The sequence below is a fragment of the Peromyscus maniculatus genome, chromosome 2, assembly GCF_049852395.1.
Source record: "Peromyscus maniculatus bairdii isolate BWxNUB_F1_BW_parent chromosome 2, HU_Pman_BW_mat_3.1, whole genome shotgun sequence".
In the NCBI taxonomy this organism is placed as follows: Eukaryota; Metazoa; Chordata; class Mammalia; order Rodentia; family Cricetidae; genus Peromyscus; species Peromyscus maniculatus.
Window position 1 is genome coordinate 3,857,374 of NC_134853.1, and position 14,466 is coordinate 3,871,839.

A 14,466-nucleotide genomic window follows, 5' to 3' on the forward strand; every position below is an offset into this window, starting at 1 on the left:
AGAAGCTAAGGCACAAATTAAGCAAGTTCTTAATGCCCCTTGGTCCTGGGCCATCGTAGGAAAGCACTGGAAAAAACATGAACACGTGTTCTCCTCTACCCTGGTCCCTATGGGACAGCTCCTAATTCACTCATAGCTATCTGTTGCTTCCTCCTTCCATATGTTCCCAGGGCACTCACCAGGCTCAGGTAGCTGAGCCAGAGTTTAAGAATTCTGTTTTTTTTTTTTTTTTTTTAAATAGGATATGGTGGTTTGAATAAGAATGGCCCCCATAGGCCCATAGGGAGTGGCACTGTTAGGAGGGGTGGCCTTTTTGGAGGAAGTGTGCTGTGGAATAATCCTTTTGTACACTGTGAAGATGTGTTGCTCTCATTGTTAATAAAGAGCTGACTGGCCAATAGCTAGGCAGGATTTTCAAGGCAGAGAGGATACTGGGAAGAAGGGCAGAGATAAGGAGTCACCAGCCAGATGCAGAGGAAGCAGGACATGAACATGAGATACTGAACAAAGGTACCACCACATGGTAGAGCATAGATAAGAATTATGGGTTAATTTGAGATATAAGACCCAGTTAGTAACAAGCCTAAGCTATTGGCTGAGCATTTATAATTAATAACAACTCTCTGTGTGGTTCTTTGGGAGCATTCCGTCCCAATGAAAAACTCCACCTCTACACCTCCCTCTGCCTCCTGAGTGCTGGAATAAAGGCATGTGACACCACTGCCCCGCAAGAATTCTTTTCTTAAAATAGATTTTTAATTAAAATATAATTACAACACTTCTTTCTTTCCCTTTCCTCCCACCAGCCCCTCAAGAATTCTTTATATATTTTTGTTGTGGAATAGAATATTTGTTTAACTAGGTAAAGCTGTGTTGCATTTACTTATGCTGCATTTCTTTAACCATGTAAAGATGTGTTGCTTTTGTTTAGGCTGCATTTGTTTAACTATGTTAAGATGTGTTGTTGTTTCATCTTGCCTGCCTAAGGTACCTGACTGGTCTAATATAAAGCTGAACAGCCAATAGCTACTCAGAAGAGGGAAAAGCAGGGATAGCAGGAAGAGATAAAAGGGGAGCCAGACAGACATACATGGAGGAAGCAGGAAAACAGTATGGACAGTATATCGATGAGGTAAATGAGCCTTGGGGTAGCACATAGATGAATAGAAATGGGTTAATTTAAGTTAAAGAAAAAAAGCTAGCTAGAACAAAGTCTAAGCTAAGAACAAACATTTGTAATTAATAAGTCTCAGAGTCATGATTTGAGGGTTGGTGCTCCAAGAATGCCTGATACATATTTTAATATAATTTCTTACCATATAGGATTTACAAATGTATTCTTCTTTTTTGTTTTTTGAGACAGGGTTTCTCTGTGTAGCTTTGCACCTTTCCTGGAACTTGTTTTGGAGACCAGGCTGGCCTCGAACTCACAGAGATCCGCCTACCCCTGCCTCCCGAGTGCTGGGATTAAAGGCGTGCGCCACCACCGCCCGGCCACAAATATATTCTTACAGTCTGTATCTTTTCATTCTCTTAACAAGTCTCTTTGTATTAAGAAGACATTTATTTTATTATTTATTATTTATTTTTGTGTATATGTACATGTGTGTGCACATGAGTGCCAGAGGCCAGAAGAGGGCGTCTGATGCCGTGAGCTGGAGTTACTGGTGGTCCATGGCTTTATCAGGTATTTTGTCGTAGTCATTATACATCTGGTGAAGACAGTCCATTCAATAGTGAAAGACTCATCTTACCTATACTCCTTGAGCCTCAGAGATACCCTGTGAATGAAAAAGAAATAAAAAGGAAAGGACATGACTGCTCCTAGGTATGGTGGAGGAGGAAGTTGATTGTAGATAAAAGGGAGATTGTATTGTAGATAGAGGCAGAGATATCTAGGAGAGTCCAGAGTGGACAAGACCCAATCACATGAGGAGAGGGGAGAGGGGAACCACGTGGAGCAACCAAGAGGGCAAAAGGTAAAAAGGGGTGGGTAATCAAAATGCCTGGATTATATAGGGAAGAGCCTCTGGGGGAAGGATAGCCCAGTCCTCTGGGCTGGAGAGTTCTGGGGTAGAGGGCAGGGAATGCCAGCCATACCCTGTAATAGGTAGGGACTGAGGAATGCTGGGATAACCTGGTGGGAAGGTCCATTTTGATATGTTAAGTCGGCCTCTTAGCCCTTTGTCCTAGTGTTTGAGACTTACCAGCCTGCCTTTGCTTTCCTCCTTCAGGTCTCTACTTAAGGCTCTCCCAAGGCTGTAGTCTTCTCATTCTCCTTGATCCTTTTCTCCCTTTACAATTTTTATAGCAAGAAATACATTAGCATTTGCTTTACTAACAGGTGGTTTTTGATGGTCTTTCCAGGGATTCAGGCGTCAAAATAACCAAACAAATAGATCAGAGCCAGAGACTGCATCAGTAATGGAGTTCATCCTTAGCAAAGAAGAAAGAAAGATACATTTACTGCAAAATGTAGGTTGAAAGATTAGAAGTGTAGATGTCCAACGTGTGTGTGTGTGTGTGTGTGTGTGTGTGTGTGCGTGTGTGTTCAAATCATCTGGTTAAATTATCATACATTCATGCAATGGATTGGAAATCCTGCTCCCTCTTGATAAACGTATTCCCTATCTGTCTGTCTGTCTATCTATCTATCTATCTATCTATCTCTCTTCCTCTCTCTCCTAGGCTATGTGAGTCCTTCTCTTTCTCCTCAGACATCCTCTTTTCCTTCCCTCTCAAGCTCTCTGAACAACTCATGATATCACTAGGCTGGAGTTCATTACAAAATAGAAAGTAATTGAAATAAAAACATTACATATAAGGAATTAGCTATTATAAGGGATTACTTATTAAGATAAAATATAGAATATAATAATGCAAAGTCAGGTCCATCTTCATTTCCTGACTGTCTCAATAGCTGCTATGCTCATGGAGTAAGAATTTAATAGGGGAATTCTTTCTTTCATTTTCTAAAGACCCTTCGTATGTCTTCTTTCTCTCTGCTGGAGACTTATTCATTGAGTTCATTTCTGAGTTTCCTTTTCCTGTGTAAAACATAGTTTTCATTCCTGATAAAGGGAGTTTTGAGATTTAAATTCCTTTTTCTCTTAATCCCAGCACCCAGAAGCCCAGAGTCAGGTGGATCTCTGTGAGTTTGAGTTCATCCTGGTCTACATAGTGAGTTCCAGGATGACTGGTGCTACACAGTAGACGAGCCTGCCTCAAAAAACTAATAAACAAATAACTTAGCCTCCATCTTTCAGTTTGCTATTGCCAGAGGGGCTGAGGGAAGTCCACAGAGACTCCGGGTTGTCTAAGGTCCTTGACTATGTGATAGTTCACCTTTATTGTCAACTTGACTGGATTTAGAGTCACCTAGGAGACACATCTGGGGGTGTCTCCAAGGGAGACATCTGGGGGTGTCCCCAAGGGAGTTTCCCAAGAGGAGAGAAGCCCCACTGGACATGTATAGATAGTGCCATCCCTTGGGCTCGGGTTCCAGGCTGAACAAAAGAGGAAGAGGAAGAACCCAGCTGGGCACCAGCGTTCATCTCCAGCTGCTGCCCACAGCTGCAGTAGGAACAGCTGGAACAGCTGCCTCATGATCCCTGTACCACACCTTCCCACCAGGATGGACAGCACCCCTTCTTTTTTTTTTTTTTGGTTTTTCGAGACAGGGTTTCTCTGTGTAGCTTTGTGCCTTTCCTGGAACTCACTCTGTAGCCCAGGCTGGCCTTGAACTCACAGAGATCCGCCTGCCTCTGCCTCCCGAGTGCTGGGATTAAAGGCGTGTGCCACCACTGCCCAGTGACAGTACCCCCCTTCTTAAGCCATGCGTTCACATGCATCCTTCTTCCCTTAAGTCATTTCTATGAAGCAATGAGAAAAATAACTAATAAAATTACTAATGTCAACAACGTCTCATGGTATTTTAAAATACCCACCACATATATCACTAATTTTTGGTAAGGGGGCCAAAAACATTCAGTGGGGGAAAGGACAGACTTTCCAGTTCATGGCGCTGGGAAAACTGGATAGGCAGGCATACACAAAAACAGAACAGAACAAAAACGCAGTTGGGTCCTTATATCACAAACCAAAATTGACTCAAAGCACATCAAAAGTCTGTTTTAAAATGTGTTACTTTTAGACTCAATACAATATTTGAATGGGGAACTCCTGAAAGAAGCTATGTGTATAGGTGGTGGCTGATTAGAATTTCAGTGCCGTGGGGAGACCAGAACGTTGCAGGTCTAGAGGTTAATTACTCTGTTGTGCACTCTCTCTAACCCTCCAAAACAACCATTCTTTGCACAGCTCTCTGTCTGAACTAACATTTTGTAAGTAATAGATAAAAAACCTTTTGGAATCTATTACCTTAGCAGACCGCTGGCTTACACTAACCCAAAAGCTAAGCATGTCGTCAAATAGTATCTGAGACCTATAGAAAAACTCTCCCCATCTTGCTATACCCTCGGTTAATCCCACTGCACAAAAATAAGACCACTACCACAATTTTTAAGCCAAATTTGAAGCAAGCTTTGTTAAGTACTGGCCAGGACCGAGGATATTGGCCAGATCCATACCTTAGGCTCAGGATTCCCAGAGTATGGTCCAAAATTACATTAATCAGGGGCTTATAAAGGTAAAACCTATGTACTTTCCACCTTTGTCCAATGAGGGGCAAGCTCGAGTCCTGACATACTTCCTGCCTAGGTACCTCTTGCCTATATCCTGTACAGATGCAGCAACCAGCCTTGTTTACAGAAGTGAAAACACATGGCTTGTTATCTCACATGAACAATGGCCCCCAGCATTCCAGGAAGTTATCCGTCCTTAGGCAAGTGGGGCTCACAGGTTAGAGGTGTTTTTGTTTTATAGATCTTTTAAGCACAGTAATTTAAACTGTGAAAAGGATCGGGATTCTCCAGCAGTATGCAGATCTGTGGGGGTTGCTAGCCCCTAAACTGATGAATTGCTGCCATCTGCAAATATACCTGGGGGTGGGGGGGACTTCATGATTTAAATATAATAGAACTAAAAAACAACTATCCATTGATAATGGAAACCAGAATTACTTTTAAAAGCTTACTATTTTGTTGGGTGTAGTGGTACATGCTTTAATCCCCGAACTCTGGAGGCAGAGATGGCTGAATCTCTGTGGGTTAAAGAATAGCCAGATTTACACAGTAAGTTACAGGACTAAATATATAGACCCTGTGCCAAAAAAAAAAAAAAGTTATTAGTTCTAGAAATACATTTTTGTTATTTTTCTCCAGGTGGCCAGAATCTGTAATCAATACTTCCACTTGTAACTCCCATTAGTAAATTAATCCCTTGGCCATCAGCCCTTGCTCATAGTAGTGAGTGACTTGAAGACCCCCTAGGTCTTCTAACAGAACACTGGTGGGCACTGGTGGGAGCTAGATGTAATAACCACATCCGTGTACTCTCTCCTGCTCAGTAGTAAGCATGTCAAAACAGAGTTAATGCGGGAGAAATATAAATGACCGGAGTCAGAAACGCACGACTTTCCTATATAAAATTCTTTCACCCTCCAGCAAGATTATTTTTAATCATAATATTGACATTGAGATAATCATAGCATTTATATATTTTGTTCAATTTATAATTCCAAATCTGTGGAAAAAAACACATTAAATTGTCAGAAAATAGGGCATTGATCTGGATGAAATCTGATGCTCAAATACTTAAAGCCCATGAACTTTACTGAGATAATTTTGCTGAAAATTACCTAAATTACTTATGATTTCTGCCTGGATCTAAAACAGCCGTGTGGTTTGATTGTCAATGTGAAACACAAGAATTTTCCTTCTCGCTTTAACTGAAGGTTCATGTTAATAAGCTTTGAAAACAACTACTTAAATCCCACCGTGAGAAAGTCTCCGCAGAAGGGGATGTTTTAAAATTGGTCCAGCTAGCTAAAGGGACGTGAGGGGAAGTTCCTAGGGGACTTCAGGGAACATTTTCTTTTTGGTGAAGAGGCACATTCGGGAGGAAGAGGCTCCTCTTCCCCTGCCTGTTCTCAAGGGATGCCTGGAGTTACTGCCTGTGTCAGGGAAATGAGCAGAGCAGCGCATCCTAGAGACCTGCTAAGTCACTGGATGAGCCAGGGTTCACTAACCTCAGAGCCACCGGCGTCGGCCTCCTGTTCTGTGAAATAACACAGCTTTTCTTACTGCTTTTAAAAAAAAATTATTCAAGAATGATTACATAGTCAAGAATGTAAGTAACTGAAAATTTTAAACTAAGGTTAAATTAAGGTTATTTATACCTCAATCATAGCCCGATATAAATTATGTCCTGCAATTAACATCCCATTAAACCTCCAGTGAGTTACAATAAGGAATTAATGACTCTTTTCTCAAATTTTGCCAGCTTCCCTTTTAAAGGACAATACGCTGGCTGTTCTCAGAAGTCTCTAAGGGAAGGCAGGATGATTGACAAGGCATATGTTAACGGAAAGGAACAGTTAACTGGGGGGCATAAGACTGCAATTACAGCTCCACAGAAAGTGAACCGAAATATCCTCGGTGTGTATGTCTACACACTTGTTGCCGTATATTACGCATGTGTGTCAGAGACCTTTGCGTCTGCCTCCCAGAGGGTGTCATACTTTGTGAGCACCCTCTCCCAAGAACTTGGAAAACCTGGTTCACTGGCAAGGAATATGCAGACACACCCTGCCCATCTCCTCGTCAACCACACAACCACACAGGGCACAAATGCAAATGAGCACGCGCCCTTCGCAGGAAAAGCAAACAAAAGCCACTGAGATTGCTCAGGCAGTAAGAGGCGAGTGCCTGGTAACGGTGCTTGTCCTGCAAGCCCGGCGACCTGAGTTCAAGCCCCGGAGTCCACGGAAAGGTGGAAAAAGAGAACTACCGACTCCTTCAAATTGTCCTCTAACCTCCACACACACACCAAGGCGTGCACACATGTGTACACACACACTAATACTAATAATTTCTAAAAATGTAAAAAGAAGACAAGCAAGTGTCTTCTGTTTCCCGAGGCATCCGTACAGAATGATTTATGAATCTTGCGGCTCTCGGTTTAAACAGTGTAGGTTCCTTTTGCTTTCTCGATGACAGATGTACTTCAACATTTCTCTGTCAATTCCTGTTCAATCCGGCCACCAAATTCTTCTGGTTCTTTTCTTGTATTGGACTTATTAGAACATGATCTAAGTTGGTTCCCTTTTCCTCAGAATATTAAGACAACTAAGTGAGACAAAATGTAAGTCCCAGGACCTGGCAGACGCGACGGTCACGAGGGTCAGCGTACACTCCGATTGGTGGCGCCCTGCCTCCCTTCACCCAGTCTAAGTCACCTGGCACACTGACCCATCTTCTTAAAATATCTTCGGCATAAAATTTGCTTCTAGAACAACAGCAAAAGCTGGGATGTGGCTCAGCCATCGAGGACCGAGTGTGTTTGAGCCCTGGCTTTGATCACCAGCATTGCGAATAATAAAATAAACCAACAGCTACACTGCTTGGCCCAAAATAAACCAGCGGCAACACTGATTGGCCCAAAATAAACCAGCGGCAACGCTGATTGGCCCAAAATAAACCAGCGGCAACGCTGATTGGCCCAGAATAAACCAGCGGCAACGCTGATTGGTCCCAGCTCTACAGCATAGATTGCTTCTGACTCACTCCCTTCAGGTCTCAGGCCAGCAAGTCCGTCAATCTAAAGCTGTGCCTGCTGCCATGTTGATTTGCATTGACTATGAAGTTGAAAGATAACTGCACATAAGCTTTTGTTTTGTTGTGTTTTTAATAACATTTTCTCATGTTTTGAATCATCTGGTTTTCCTTTTTATAAATCACAGCCTTCATGAATTTTGCCCAATGTTTCTTAGAGTTTTTTATTTTTCAAAATTGGTTTGTGGGGGGCCTGGAGAGATGTCTCAGAGGTTAAGAGCACTGACTGCTCTTCTAGAGGTCCTGAGTTCAATTCCCAACAATCACATGGTGGCTCACAGCCTTATCTGTAATGAGATCTGGTGCCCTCTTCTGGCCTGCAGTCATACATGCTCTATACATAATAAATCTTAAAAAAAAAATTGGTTTGTGGGATTTCTTTATATTCTTTACTCTGAATAGTAATCATCAATGAACAATTAGAGGCTTTGTAAATGGCCTTTCCTAATCTCTGTTGTTTTTTCAGGGTATTTGGAGAGTCTTGAGTTATTTGGAAACCTATGCTCTTCTCTCAGCATCCAGACATCTCCCTGGCCGCCAGCACCTCTCCGTTACTCCAAAGGGTTTCTGACAGCCTTCCAATCTAATTCTTGTTGTTTTGTTTTGTTTGAGACAGTGTCTCGTCATGTAGCCTTGACTGGTCTGTAACTCACTATACAGACCAGACAGGACTTGAAATCATAGAGATCCACATGCCTCTGCCTCCAGAGTGCTGGGATTAAAGTCGTGCACCACCAGCACCCAGCTCTTTTACTGCCTCTTTCAAGACTCCGATTTCCAAGCTGAGAATGACAGGACACTACTCCTAGGGCCTTTGTGAAGACTCAATGAAATCGTCTATGAAGGGGCCGCCCAGTCCCCCTCACACTTCCTTTCAAAGTATTAGGAATTAACATGTGAGGAGATGAAGTCCTTCTGGATCTTTCTCATTAGCAGCTCAAAGAATTCTTAGCCTACAACAATGAACAATAACTGCCATACTATTAAAAAAATTGTAGACCAGCCAATGGTTGATGAAGAAACACACTGAACAGTAACTATTTGTGTGTGTGTGTGTGTGTGTGTGTGTGTGTGTGTGTGTGTGTGTGTACGCACACAATAACTCAGTCAAGGTATAAAATTGGCAGTTGAGAATGAGGGCAGGGACGTCACACAGGCTGTGAGTTCAAGGGTCTGAGGGCTTTGTTCCTCACCTCGGCTGATGGAGTAAGCTGAGGGGGTTTAAACAGGTTGGTCACATCTCCAGCTGTATGTGTGTGTTTCCCATAAAGTCCTTGGAGACAGCTAATACTGAAACCCAGGGAAACTGTTGCGACTATACATTATAAAGTACGAGGTAAGTGTATCTACAATTCTTATTCTTACATCTATTGATGAACGTGAGTAATTCTGTAGGGAATTTTAAACACAGAATTGCAGAGTCAGCATGGATTCACTTTACATATTGAGAGTCACTGTTGAACTCATATTCCGGCCACCCCACAGTCCTCATCTTTCCACTCATGGCTAATGGATTTGCACTGTTCTGGTTGGCAAAACACATCAGACTGTTGCTTTTTTTCACTGTTGTTACTTTTGGAAGTGGGGTTTTAGATAGAGAAAGTCTCACTATGGATCCTAGGTTGTCCTTGAACTCTTGACCCTTCTGCTTCCACCTCACAGGCTGGGTTATAAGCCTGCTTGCCCACCCTCAGCTTTGTCGTCTTTTACATTTTTTCCAATATAATATTTTTATTGATTATCTGGGAATTTCACATCATGCATCTGGATCACACTCATGTCCCAGTCCTCCCATATCCACCCTCCCACCCCCTGTGACCTCCCCTTCACCCCCCCCCCCCCCAACACACACACAAAAGACAAAAGAAAGGAAGGAAAAAAAGTCCATTTTGTGTAGTCTATATACTCACTAGAGTATGGTCAAACTCCCATTGGCCAGGCCCTTAAAGCAAACTGAGTCCTTCTCCAGCACCCCCAACAGACGCCATCAAATTGTGGAGAGCTACACTTCAGCATCCTTATCACAATTTTTAAGAGTTCTCTTTGATGGCTTCCTTTTTAGGCTGTTTCTTGTGTGTGTGTGTGTGGGGGGGGTTGAGGTGAGGTCGGGGGTGTCACAGAAGCCTTCCATGTCCCTCTTTCTCAACTGTGGGTCTACAATCATCAATACCACAGCAAAAGTAGCTTCCTTGCCTTTTACAGTCAGCAGGAGCACTGTTCTTGGACTTCCACATGGTTTCTGGCAACATTAAGGACCACGAGCATCCACAAGGTCTCCGGCATCCCAGCATGGCCTCAGGGGGAATACAGACCACGCAGGCTTTTCAAGGAGGCTAACCCAGTAAATGGGTCTGAGTCTGCATGAGTTCCAGGCTGCTGCACACCACCCTGCTCACCCTACTAGACAACGATCTGTTCCTCCATCAGCTGCAGCCTTCTCTCACCCCTGGCGCAGCTGGTTGTTTCTAGTTCTGACTATCTCCACCGTGCATACATCGCTCCATTCTATCTTTCCCATCTCTCCTTCACATATTCATTCGTCATAGTGGCATTGGTAGCTGCAGTGTGTCACACAGTGTGTGTGTGTTTTCCACAAACAGCTTTACATGCAACAACAAGTTGTTGTTTTAGTTCAAGGTTTCTGGTTCTGACACAGCATCACTACTGGACCATCATCAAGACTCTCTCGGGAATCCTGACATCCTGCTGTTGCATGGAATCATGGACATCCTGTGGCTCCGGTTCTGCAGGACCAGCTCCTTCACACACTCCGCAGCTCACAGATGGAGTAGGTGGTGGGGTAGACCAATTCAAAGCACTAGATCTGGGCCTGACTAGTAGTTGAGTTGGTCAGCCTGGGTCCTGCTGCCTGCCCTCCCCCAACCAGGGATTCTCTGTGTAGCCCTGGCTGTCCTGGAACTCACCCTGTAGACCAGGCTAGCCTTGAACTCAGAGATCCACCTACCTCTGCCTCCCAAGTGCTGGGATCAAAGGCATGCGCCATCACTGCCCGGCTGTCTTTTACACTTTTATTTCTTCATTTTAAGTGCTTTTATGTAACTTTTCACAAAAATATTAGCTGTCTGCTTTCTATGAATGGCTTCTTCATACCATTGTGAAATTTTTCTACTCAATCATTTTCTTTTTGAATATTAGAATTGATTTATATAAAGGAAACAACTCATTTGTTACTTTTTCTGGTCTCCTTCCAGCTCTTTGGATTTTGATCTTCTTTGTTCCTTTTGTTTGTTTGTTTGTTTGTTTGTTTGTTTGTTTTAGAGATAGCTCTGACTGCTTACTCGGCCTGGCCTTGACCCTCTGGGCTCAAGCGGTCCTCCTACTTCAGCCTCCCATACACTGGGTGCGTTCCACAGTAGTGCTCAGCTTAGGGCTTTGATGTGGGGAATCTATTTTTGAGTTAGAACCACACATCTCTTCTTCACATGATGTCTCGTGGTTCTCTTTACGTGTGTGCATGGCTGTTGGAGACACAAAGGTCCTTGTGCCCTCAGAGCCTCTCACAGAGGGCCTCTCCTCAAAGGAAGAATTACCTGTTTTCTGATTAGAGTGCTGGGAGTGGATATTGTTAACCTGGTGACCTTTCTGCTCTGGGGGGAGGCAGACCTCATCTAAAGCCCCAGAATGTCTATCCCAGGCTCTTCCCTCCCTAGACCTTTATCTTTAGATCCCAAATAACAGAACCCATCCTTAGGGAAGATGGCACACGTACTTTACGGCCTGCCAACCTCTATGCTGGCTCAGTCAGAGACCACACCAGATTCTAGGCTTTTTACCTATAGAACCCAGCCTCATGGTCACAGGCACTTTGCAGAGGAGTTTCCATGTAGTCACACCTTGAGCTTTACTGTGCATCTGGAATCGGAATGACTGTCGCCTGGGAACCTGAAATTGGAATGATTTGCCTAGAAATGTTCTCATGTCAGAAACAGACAATGAGCCTCCCGGCATCAGACTCTCAAGTCTGAATTCTCACCCCTTTGCTGCTCACTTCTATAACAGTGCCACTCACTCCGTTTGAGAGTCATTTTCCTTCAAACCACCACAAGGAGGTTGTAAACAGAACAAGGGCTCTCAGCAGTTAGTGCCAGTACAACTTAGGGAGCAGCTGGTTACAGGCCGAGCCCAGTACAGACCCAGAAGACAGACAACCACAGGGGCCTGTGTCCCTCCCATGTCCTTGGTGCTGGACTTGCCCCTAAAACTGTCCGGGGACGGAAAAGAAAGGGGAAGCAGAAAGATAGTTGAGACGAAGTCTCACCCGGAGCTGAGGAACTCTTGGCAATTGTTGGTTGCCGGGAGAGGGAAAGGCAGCCCCCTCTGAGAGTGAAGCTCTGATAAATCCATCAGCAATGCCGGAAGGCCACACATTCAAGAATATCTGGGCAGTAAAAATTGACTTTGTTTTGGGGGGTGGGAGTGGAAACATGAAATTGGGTGGGTAGGGAAGAGGAAGTGGATCTGGAAAGAATTGGGGAAAGGATGGGTGAATATGATCAAAAGAGGTTCCATGAAAATCTCAAAGAATTTATATATTATATAATAAAGTGGCTACTTCCAAGAAAGAAAGCTGGCTGAGAGGAAACAAGTGTGGCAGCTTCCATTTTCATTTCACTGTATTTAACACGGACAAACATCAGAAGCGACTTGTTTGGGTTTCCTCTTCAGGGCTGGGGATTCCAGAACAACACAAAATCAAATATAAGATGTCATTACCTCAAAAAGAATAAGAGGCAGTTTAGCCTGGAGGCACATGTGAGTGACCGTGGCTCAGGAACACAGATCCAGGTCACCCCAATCAAGATGGCAACAGTTCATGAAGTTTTTATAGTAATGGAACAAACGAACATATCAACAACACACTTCTTAAATACTTGGGTGGAAACATCAACAAGCTGATTCCAGCACATCAGGCAGAGTATTGGCTTTGGGCCTCACAGACTGTCTGATGGCATCTTTAGCTATGGAGTTGGTAGAATCTAGATCTGCTTTTTGATTTTGATTTTACGGAGGATTGCCGTTAAGAGGTTGAATAATCTCATAAGATACTTTGAACTTTAGACTTTTAAATGAGTTTGAGTCTGTTATTGAGTACAGGGACTTTTGAAGTTGGACTGGATGCATTTTTTGCATTATGATATGGCTACAAGCCTTTGGGGGCCAGGCAGTGGAATGTGGTGGTTTGAAAGAAGATGGCCCCAAAGGGAATGGCACTATTAAGAGGTGTGGTTTTGCTGTGTCACTGTGGGGGTGGGCTTTGAGGTCTCCTTTGCTCAAGCTATGCTCAGTGTGGTACATAGTTCACTTCCTGCTGCCTGCAGATCAAGATGTAGAACTCTCAGCTCCTTCTCCAGCACCATGTCTGCCTGCATGCCACCATGTCCTGCCATGATGATAGTGAACTAAACCTCTGACCTGTAAGCCACCCCAATTAAATGTTTTCCTTTGTAAGACTTGCTGTGATCATGGTGTCTCTTCACAGCAATAGAAACCCAAACTAAGACACTCCTCTTCTCAGGGCCTCAACTACTGTGGACATCACTCTGTATGCTGCGAATGTGCTCTGATTGGTTAATAAATAAAGTACTGATTGGCCAGTAGCCAGGCAGGAAGTATAGGCGGGACAAAGAGAGAATTCTGGGGACAGGAAGGCTGAGTCAGGAGTTGCCAGCCAGGCACAGAGGAAGCAAGATGTGAAGGCAGAGCTGGGAAAAGGTACCAAGCCTTATGGCTAAACAGAAATAAGGATTATGGGTTAATTTAAGTGTAAGATCTAGCTAGCAAGAAGCCTAAGCCATTAGACCAAACAGTTTAAATAATATAAGTATCTGTGTGTTTATTTGGGTCTGAGCAGCTGCGGGCCGGACAGGACTGGAGATAACTCTAGCTACACTCGATTCTGCTGCCTCCTAGGTCTTGGGATTCTGACCTTCAGCAGCTTGCACTTGCTAGACAAGGCCCCCATGTGTGTTCTTAAGTATCTGAAACCTGGGTACCGTCTGGTCAGGCCAACTCTGGTCCCCAATTCCTCTGCATAAGACTCTTAATCTCAGGATTGTGGGTTCGAGGCCCATGTTGGGTGCCAGATTAAGCCTTAACTAATTATTCTTTATCAATAAAAAATTGGGAGTCAGATGTTGGGGTAAGAGCTTAAAAGATCAGAGAAGCAGGGGAGCAGCCACTAGTCACCTCCTACCTCTTTTGTTCCTTCCTCCAAAAAGGCAGAGATCCTCTCAACCCTGCCTTACTACTTCCTGTCTCCTGTCTACAGTCCTCTAAAACTCTGTGGTTCATTTTGGTCAGCTAGTGGTTAGTTCCACCCTCTGACTCCACACAAGCTCTATTTTTCAGAACACAATCAAAATATCACACAACACTTGTTTTGCAGACCAGACTGGCTATGAGAGATTCACCTGCTTCTGCCTCTCAAGTGCTGGGATCAAATGCATGGGCCACCATGCCTGGCTTGAAGTTTGCATTTTCCAGGTGTGCCATGACTTTATATTCTAGAAGGAATTTGCCCTTAGAGGCCTTCAATTAAGAGGAAGGTGAGTTAATTAAGTATTTAGAAATAAGGTAATTAAATTAAGCACCCCCCTCCACAGCAAACTGCTGTCTGCCTCAAAGGTATCCACTCACTCACAGATGTTCTTCAACTTACCTATGAAGTAGGATCTACGTCCTTTTCTAGAATCCTTTTTATCTTTCCTCTCTT

General features: G+C 43.8%; 1 long non-coding RNA gene across 1 annotated transcript; it reads right to left on the reverse strand.

The window, feature by feature from the left end:
• Window positions 1–1,545: 1,545 nt before the first annotated feature.
• Window positions 1,546–11,594, reverse strand: LOC143271628 (uncharacterized). Its single transcript, XR_013048831.1, has 5 exons — window positions 11,464–11,594; window positions 6,149–6,205; window positions 5,096–5,161; window positions 2,208–2,436; window positions 1,546–1,781 (listed from the first exon to the last, which is right to left on the reverse strand). It is a non-coding gene; the product is annotated as an uncharacterized LOC143271628 (long non-coding RNA).
• Between the last annotated feature and the right edge of the window lie 2,872 nt (window positions 11,595–14,466).